This window comes from Antrostomus carolinensis, unplaced genomic scaffold (assembly GCF_000700745.2).
Source record: "Antrostomus carolinensis isolate BGI_N321 unplaced genomic scaffold, ASM70074v2 scaffold27187, whole genome shotgun sequence".
NCBI classification, from domain to species: Eukaryota; Metazoa; Chordata; class Aves; order Caprimulgiformes; family Caprimulgidae; genus Antrostomus; species Antrostomus carolinensis.
Window position 1 is genome coordinate 1543 of NW_010328453.1, and position 6448 is coordinate 7990.

A 6448-nucleotide genomic window follows, 5' to 3' on the forward strand; every position below is an offset into this window, starting at 1 on the left:
TCTCAGGAAACTGAGGAATGTTCTAATTGCAGTGTTCAGCATAAAAGTATCATTCCACCTTGGACCTCAGCTACTTACACTTTTGCTTGGGGTAATGGTGTCCCAATCTTCCTTGGAGTCTTTAATTGCTGAACGAAACAGATACTGTGCCATTCTCCAAAGAAGTAGCAAGAAACAGAATGATCCATAGATTAAGCTCAGTATGGAGAGGAGGCTTTTGGACATGTGATTTAGATTCTTGTGGCATTACTGCTGGAGATGTATGCTGCAAGCAAGAGAGAGATTACCTTGGTACAGGAATAATAAATTTTTAGTCTTCCACCTGTTTCTTTCAATGACTGATGCTGTTAATCCTTGAGTCTCAGCTGGATAAAAAAATGGTAGTTGCACTGTGGAAGAGCCTGCTGAGAAGGGAAACAGGGAGCAGTAGCACCTTCCCTCTCTGCCTACAAGGGCTTCAGTCTGGAGAGATAATTGCTGACTCTTCTCACATGTTGATTTGAGTCTGCATTTTTCCTATAGCTTTCCTGATACGATAGAGCAGTGATTTGCAGCAAGGCACTAGATGTGCTTACCATTTGCTTGCCTAAATTCTGCAATGGGGTGAGTTGGTCAGACCAAGAGACAGAGCAGTATGTTCTATAGGCGCATCTCCCAATAATAGGCTGTGTAAATCTCCTAAGAAGTGAGCTCAGAATTTTGGAGGATAAACATATGACTCTTCAGGGACAAAGAGGACTTTTTGCTCAAAGTGAGAGCACAGTGAAAGCATAAATCCTTAAAGAGCTAGAGTGGTCCTTTGGAAAACATCACCTAACATTTCAGGAATGAATGAATGCATCTTTGAAGAGAGGAGGGAAGAACTGTTTGGTTTAGGTTTGCGGGTGCCTAAAATTAGAGGGGAATTATTCTGCTGTTGAATTTCCAGCTCTCTTATGTGTCTGGGATGGCACATGTATGCGTGTGCGTTTTATAATTCTGTCTCTGGGGTGAGATATATTGATTTTTTTCTATGAAGTAGCTTGCTTTTAGTTTAAGTGGCTTGCAGTGAAAAGGCTATATTGTAGAAAATATATATAAATTTTTAAGTAGCTCTGTTGGATTGTAAAATTCAGCAAAGCAAAAACATCTGCAATGACTGAGAGAGCTATTGCAGATTACCAAGATTGCAAAAATTGAGTATAAATAGACAGACAATGAAAGAGCAAAGGCAATAAGTCACAGAATATATTGACCACAGCACTTAATTTGATTACTCCACTCACTATTTACAACTTGTGTTAACCTATTGCATAATAGAAATACCGAAATCCTAGCAAGCAACTAATCTTTTTGCATTATGGTAGAAGGTGTAAGGAGTAGCTGAATCTAGATTAATGGGACCCTAATTAATTCTGTTTTTATTTTTCGTTTGATGAGGTGGTGGTTTGACTGTTTTAATCTTGCGAAGTTCTGTGAAAATATTTATTAGTGCAATCCATTTATGAGTCCTGGGTGTAGCAGTTAATAGTAAAACCAAATTCTGCTGAAGTGTTTGGTTTTTTTCCTCTGGTTTGTGTTTTTGGTAAAAATGATGTAATTTTTCACTAGATTTTGTACATTTCATTCCATTTCAGAAACATTTTGTGAGTGATAGCTAAAGCTAGGACTCTCAAGCTCAAGGAATACTATTCTAATGCTCCTTGTTTTCTTACTTAGTGTCACTGTTTGTGTCCATATTGGGTGCTGTATGGTTTAGGCTTCATCAAGAGGGAAATCTTTAGGCCTCAAAAATCAACTGTACAGGTTTGTTGTTTGGTTTACTAATAAATAAATAAATAAATAAATAAAGAATGAATTTCTGAAAAGTTAGAAGGGTGAATCCAGCCCAGTGGTGAGGTTACCTTAGATGGGGGAAATCCTGCCATGGGGTGGAACAGTTCTTGCCTAACAAAAAGGAAGCAGCAGCAGAGGTAAGAGGAGGAAATGGTGTCATCCTGGCCTCAGAGGAAAGGCAAAGTCCAGAGTCACCGTTCTCTGTGAAATTTAAGCTTGAAGGTATATTTGTCTGTGGACTGCTGTCTTGGACATCACAGCTCATCTGAAGAGTCCGGCAGGGGAACAAGTAGAAGCGGCATGCTTTTAAAGTGAACAGGGTCCGCTGATAGAGTGAATTGAGTTTGCTCAGTTCTGGATTGACCAGTATAATATTCAACCGATCTGTCAAAATACAAACAAATGAATTTACCTGCTACAGTACTGCGGGACCCCAAATCATATAGCAGGTCTATACATTGAAATCAGTGCTTGACACTGTAATTGTAAATACATATTGAACCACTGAATTCTGTGAGCGAAATACAGTGCTTGCAACAGCCTGGGTAATGAGACGCTGTATCCTTTAGGAAGGCTACCTCTTGCTAGTGATCTTCTTTGAGGCAATCATTTTTTAGGAAGCTTGAGACTGTATCAAACAGACCACATTTTGAACTCACAACAGACTGTGGGGCATAAGGTGCTGAACAGAGATGCATGTTAACTACCTCCATAAAGCATCCAGTTCTTTTTAGAGGACAGTGTTTATGATGGGCCTGAGACTTTTTTCTCAATGAATTGTGGGCAGTGGCAGACCACTTGTGATCAATATCTAGTTCTTTGCTGATGCTTTTTCTTCCAACTTCTGAGCTACAAGGATGATGCTGGGAAGGGGAATTACATGTCACTCTGGGCCCTTGGGGTCTGCCAGAGAAGCTAGCAATGGCTTTGTTCTTCCTTCCAAAGGACAAAACTATGAGGGACATGGACAGAGAAGATGCTTATTGTTGTGTCATAATTGTACCTAGTCTAGTAGGAGCAGTACAGTTCAAAAATCATAGGATGTAGCCAAGGGTACATATTTTCAAATGGAATTATTCCCAGCCCAAGTTCAGAACATGTTAGGCCAGAAGCTGAACAACCTGCATTAGATCCAGCCTGTTTGAGTTGTAAGATGCTGTAAGGCTTATCTGCTCACCCAGTTCCCCAAGCAATTCCTGTTGCCTATGCCAGGTTGTTCTCCTTTGCTTGAGAGGAGCTGTGGGTTTGCAGCTTACAGATGTGTAAATCCAGCCTTGGATGTCAAATATAAAAATGAGATTTATCATCTACAGTTGGGAGATGCTTAATATTGGTATCTCAGTTTGAAGCTTTAATTTGGCTTAAGTCTATTTACCAGGCTTATAATAGGATATATTATTTTGACCTTTAGGTTTTTGGTGGGTTGTTTTTTTGGGTTTGTTTTTTTTTTTTTTTACTTGGAAAACCCCCAAACTCAGCAAGTTCCAGTGTGGTCGCTACAATGATGTGTCTGAAATTAGAATTTCCTTTTTTCTGTTCTTCCTTCCTATGTAAACATAATTGTTGAAATTAAGTGCTTCTACATCCTCTTGCGGTATTGTGCTCTGCTGAGTAAGGACAATTTTAGAACAGAGTGACATAACCCATTAGATTCTCCTCTGCTTTTATTAATCTGATTTTAAAGCTCCATATTATTTTGAGTCCTGTTGGCTTTACCTTTAATTACTTACATCATGTTGGTCTGTCATTCCCTTAGGAGAAGTTTGAATGCTGACTTTATCCAGTAACTTAAATTGTTCCAAACCCATCCATGTTGTTGAGACCTAGCTCCATTGCAACGTGATCCACAGAGTCCATGTTAGGCAGAGGAATGTATTGATTTAGTGTATGTCAGTGTGAATCATACTCAAGGAGTCCAAACTTCTACTATACATAAACAGTGAATTTTTCCACAGCTGTACCCTCACCCTGTGTTCTTGTACCAGCCTTCAGAGCACGGTGTGGCCGTGAGCCTCCCCCAGCTCCATCTTGGGCCTCTCACAAGATTGTCTCTTGGTTCTTTATGAACTGCATCAGCATTTGGCTGAGCTTAAGATCTGAGTTTTGGCATTTTTCTCTAGTTTAGTTCCTTGTTTCTCTGCTACCTGGGTATTTAAAAAAAAGAAAGAAAGAAAAAAGATAAGAGCTTGGTGGGGAGGGTGGATAGGGACATGTCATGGGAGAACAGAGTTCTTGACATCAAAACTAGGAGGCAAAGATGTGTAGCCATTTGCTGTGAGTGAAAGGACTATGAATTATTTGGCTAACATCTTGCTGCTTTTGACAACCACTTACTGTGAGATCCACATTGACACATACTTTGAAAGGAGAAGGTAAAAAAAAATTAGAAGAAAGCGCTTTTTTTCCTGATTACCAGCTGACTTTTTCGGATGCTGAAACTACAGCCCTCTCTCCACTCTTGTCTGTGGGGGTCTTTGTGTTGAAAGATGATTCAAATTCAGTCTTCAAATAGCAAGGGGGAGCTGAGGGAGGATTGCTTGTTGTAGGGCTCAGGAGGCATGAGCCCCCCAGACACTTGCTATTTAAAGAATTCTTTAACCTGAAACACATGGGATTCATCCGCACCTTGGGCTAGAGCTGCACCGCTGGCATCCTTTCAGAGTAGTGCCGTTACTGTGGTGTAGTGGCTGTTCTTCTCTGTTGATTAGCTGTGCATTGTGCTTGGCTTCCCATCTAATCTTGAGATTATACTCTTATTGAACAGAGGAACAATGTTTGTACTTGAGACTGGACATCCAGGAATGATCCTTCTTGGGCCAAGGTGGTGTTTGCCTCCTAGAACCCAGCCTGGCTTCTGTTCTGTATCCCAAAAAAGTGATAAGCCTGTTTCCAGTAACTAGAGACTTCCTTGAGTGTGCAGCACTCAGCTTCTTTAGTGCAGTATAATATCTACATCATCTCTACACTAATTCACTGAGTCTATTATTTAGGAAAGCTGTTTTTCCAGATGTGGATACTGTCAGAATAGGAAGGGGAGTGGGGGGAACAAAACCAAACACTAACATTATTATTTAAGGTAGCGTACACACTGAAGTGTAAAAATGTGCTGAATCTCATGTTTATCTTACATGCTGCTCTGCATCTGCCTGACCTAATTCAGTATGTGTCAACTTTCTACCAGCTTTTACATAAAATGTTACTGTACTATCTTGAAGACAAGACAGTGAGCAGATAAAACATCCTAGCTGAGTCCACAAAGAGAGATCCAAACCCTTCCTCCAGAATGCAGTAAAGTAGCAGTTAGACACCCCTTTAATCCTCTGAAATCCGAGTTGTGACCTGGCAGGTCTCACGTGACCATTCATTTGGCAATATTACCAAATATTTATTTGACAATGTTCCGTGCTCTCAGAAACAGGGAAAGGGATTGCTTTTTTCCTTTTTTTTTGAAAGATCATGTTCATTGTCTTCATCTGACTCTTTGTTTCTTCAGAGACATCAGGGGGGCTATGGTGGGTTGACACCAACCAGCAGCTAAGCTCCACCCAGCCACTTGTTCCCCCATAGGGGAGAGAATAGGGGGAGCAAAAGCCAGAAAACTCATGAGTGAAGGCTGCATCTGGAGCTGTTTGAGATACCCCAGGGTATTTTGTCTTGCCTCCAGCTGCCAGACCAGAGGGACCTGGCTCTTCCATAGGTTGTGCATCATATCTGCCAACCATGTGGGTGTCTTATGTACCCATGAGTGTCTGAAATGGCATTTAGTGCATGGGCAGCTGAACTAACCCCCTGCTGGAGCTTCACATACCCCCAAGTGTGATGATACAGGTTCTCTTCATAGTGAGTATAAAGAAATAGGTCCTGGTGTTTCAAATTAATTTAGATTTCTGTAGCCTGCAACTACCTGTTTCTCTGTATTGAATATGACAGTTGACTAGAGGTAGAGGTTATCAAAATTGAGACATTTAAATGAGGTGAACAATTCTACACAGTCACATGCCCTTCTACAAAGGGTCCGGTAATTTCTGTGCACGTTTCTTTGGTCTTTTTAAACCTGCTGTCTTAGAGTATCACATATTTTTATACATTATTTAACAGCTGGAATACATATTCCCTTTTTATTTGTAAGGCACATTGACATACTTGTCTGTTGCACAGCAACATGTTGTAAGTAACTTCTTTTCATGACAACTGCTTTTTATGATTTCTGAGTAGGAGTGCTGGCTCGTGTATTTTCCAGATGAAAGTTGAGATGATGCCCTTATTTATAGACAGTAAAGGGAAAAGGCAGGAGGAAACTTTAGACTAATATTCAAAACTTTTATGCTGAGGGTACAGAAGGTTTAGTTATAGAATCATAGGATAATTTAGGCTGGAAAAGACCTTTAAGATGGAGTCCAACTGTAAACCTTTACATTTATTAATGTATTATTTATCATTTTATCATCTTTATAGATGCTGAAATATCTGCTTTCTTGCACACCAGGGGATAGATAACCTATGTCAACCTACTGGTCCTTTATGCTTCCAGTTTATGTGATATGATGGAAGGCCATACCAGTGGAACTCCTGAAGCAAGTGTCAGATACAGGCTTACTCTAAGGGAAAGGGCTTGTGTCAGGTTGCCATGTGG